The sequence below is a fragment of the Heteronotia binoei genome, chromosome 7, assembly GCF_032191835.1.
Source record: "Heteronotia binoei isolate CCM8104 ecotype False Entrance Well chromosome 7, APGP_CSIRO_Hbin_v1, whole genome shotgun sequence".
Lineage (NCBI taxonomy): Eukaryota > Metazoa > Chordata > Lepidosauria > Squamata > Gekkonidae > Heteronotia > Heteronotia binoei.
The window spans coordinates 19,447,684-19,450,760 of NC_083229.1; the positions used below are offsets into that span (position 1 = coordinate 19,447,684).

Sequence of the window (3,077 nt, forward strand, 5' to 3'; positions counted from 1 at the left end):
GACTGTCCCTGCCTAGCTTCTAGGACCTGACAAAGATTGGGTTAGCCTTGCCCATCCAGGGAGTTAACATAAGAATATAAGAAAGGCCATGTTGGATCAGGCCAATGGCCCCTCCAGTCCAACACTCTGTGTCACATAAGAGAAGCCATGTTGGATCAGGCCAATGACCCATCCAGTCCAACGCTCTGTCATAGTGCTCCAAACCCAGGTGCCATCAGGGGGTCCCACTAGCAGTGCTAGAACTCCAGAAGCCCTCCCATTGTTGCCTCCCGAGCACTGAGACTATAGAACGTCTTTGCCCCAAACATACTGTTCAATCTATACCTTGTGGCTAATAGCCACTGATGGACCTCTGCTCCATGTGTTGATCCAGTCCCCTCTTTAGCCAGCACCACTTGCTGTGGCAGTGAATTCCACATGTTAATGACTCTTTGGGTGAAGAAGTACCTCCCTTTATCTGTTCTAAACCTGCGAAGAAATTTCTTGGGTAGAGGTCTAATCTGAATAAAAGCTTTACAAGGAGATTTTTAAAGATTTTCTCTCTGGGCAGAGAACAGGCAGGAACATATGAAGCTGCCTTATACTGAATCAGACCCTTGGTCCATCAAAGTCAGTATTGTCTTCTCAGACTGGCAGCGGCTCTCCAGGGTCTCCAGCTGAGGTTTTTCACACCTATTTGCCTGGACCCTTTTTTGGAGATGCCGGGGATTGAACCTGGGTCCTTCTGCTTCCCAAGCAGATGCTCTACCACTGAGCCACCGTCCCTCCCCAAAAGGGGAAGTCGGATGACTGGGAAGAGTCTGTGGAAGAGCCTCTGCTTGGCATGCAGAAGGTTCACACAGTGGGCAAAAAAAAAAACAAACCAGGCGCCATCAGGAGGTCCATCAGTGGGGCCAGGACACTAGAAGCCCTCCCACTGTTGCGCCCCCCCCCCACCAAGCACCAAGAATACAGAGCAGCACTTGCCCCAGACAGAGGGCTCCAACAATACACTGTGGCTAATAGCCACTGATGGAGCTCTGCTCTATATGTTGATCCAATCCCCTCTTGAAGCTGGCTATGCTGGCAGACCCTGAGCATCCTTTCCTTCTCCCCTCTGCTTCTATGATGTGTAGGTCAGGCCTGTAGCCAGGATTTCAAAGGTCGGGGGGCATAAACGATAGTCGGGGCACTTAGTCGTCCCCTCCCCCTGCCACTGGCGCTGCCCCCTACCTCTGCCAGGACTCAGGGCACGCAAGTCAGAGCACCTGTTCTTCCCTTTCCTCCTACTCCTTCCCTCCTTTAAATTGTGTGGGAGGCTGGCAGCTGCGCAATTTAACCAGCCCTCCCTCCCCCTCCCACTACCACCTCCTGTTGGGCAGAGGGGTGAAAACTGAGAGGATGGGGGCTCTGAGTAGAAGGGAAAGGTGCCCTAAATAAGGGCACCCACAACAGGAAGTTGGGGGCATGGCCTCCACCAGGGGTGTAGCCAGGATTTTAATAGTTGGGGGGGGCTTTTAAAAAGTCAGGGGGCACCCTTTCCTACCCACTGTGGGGCTTGCTGTTTCTCATAAGCTTTCTTCTGGCAAAAAAATTAAAAAAGCAGGCCGCACCCTGGAGGGCCACCTGGGAGTCAGGGGGTCCTGCTCAGAAGTCAGGGAGCAGTGCCCCCACAGAACGCCCCCCCTGTGGCCAGAGGCCTGGCCCCCCACAGGCCCCCATGTGGTTACAGGCCCAATGTAGATTGCTATTCTCAGGGAAACTTCCTTCCTTCCTTCCTTCCTTCCTTCCTTCCTTCCTGTTTAACACCTTTTCTCCATACTAGACTTCTCCGTCTTGGTGGCATGAGAACAGGACATGCCTCCTTCATCTATATCCATTTTAGCTAGTTAGACCACATTAAGAATGGATCCTATATCAAAGATTTCAGGTTTTCACGGCTGGTAACATCATTAGGGTTTGTAGAATCTTTCGGGATCAAGTGCCGTGTTCCAGGAAGCCCCACCAAACAATGGGCACATCCACAAACCAATTGCCCTTTCATCACACCCCCTCCAGCCTAGAAATAGCAGCTCTCCAGCAGCCCTGTCCCCACTCAATGCACAGCAGCCAAGAAGGTCTGATCGCCTGCTCCGGCTGCAACGCCACTGAGGATGTTCTCCGCAGCTGGGAACGAAACGTCTGGAAGGAAAACTTTCTCCAGTAGAACACGGCACGATCCCGAAAGATTCTACAAACCCTAAGGATCCTATATTCTATATTCTTTATCCTGTCTAAAATAGAGTTCCTTAAATAAAAGGACTCATTTTTGTTTACAAAGATAAGAAGGCTCCGTGTGTCACTTTGTTCCAGGATAGCACACAACGCATACACCTGATAGGCTCTGCATCGTTGTGTGCCTTAAGCTGCCAACGAAATAAACCCAACGGATTCTAAAATGTGAACTCCCACATATTCCCAGACCTGGCTTTTAAAGTTTTAAAGTTCTGCAAGTTTCCAGGCATGAGCCCGCCATGCTATGAATGGAATGATCAAACACAGGAGCTTACAAAAAAGAGCCTTGTAAGCTCTTGGGAGATTGGGTACATCAGGGGTGTGAGGCCTAATATGCAAAGGAGCTCCTGCTAGAATTCCACCCCTGCCTTCTCCCATTTCCTTCCTCCCTTTTTTCCTTCCTTCTTTCTGTCTTGTGGCTCTCCAACATCTGACATTCATGTCTCACAGCTCTCAAGCATCTGACATTTATTCTATGTGGTTCATACATTAAGCAAGTTTGACCACCTCTGACATACACTAAAATTGGAATAATACAGAGAAGATTAGCACAAGGGTGACACGCAGATTTGTTAAACAGACACTGCATAAGTGAAATAACGTTTTTTTTTAAAAAAAGTGCTTCTCTTTTTTGTGTTTGCCTGAAACTACAAATTATGGTAGCCCATCTAAGTCTCCCTCCCCTGCTTTTTTGGACTCTTCCTGATCATTGCTAATGAGTCCAATTTGTGTCTCAATTAATGTAATTATACCATAACGTTGGGGCTTGGATGTTTAGAGCGCATAAAAAGCCCCTTTGCCTGAACCGTGAAATCACGTTATTT

At 49.0% G+C, this 3,077-nt stretch overlaps 1 pseudogene; it reads left to right on the forward strand.

The window, feature by feature from the left end:
- The first annotated feature begins 2,750 nt into the window (after window positions 1–2,750).
- Window positions 2,751–2,844, forward strand: LOC132575605 (U6 spliceosomal RNA; annotated as a pseudogene).
- The last annotated feature ends 233 nt before the right edge of the window (window positions 2,845–3,077 follow it).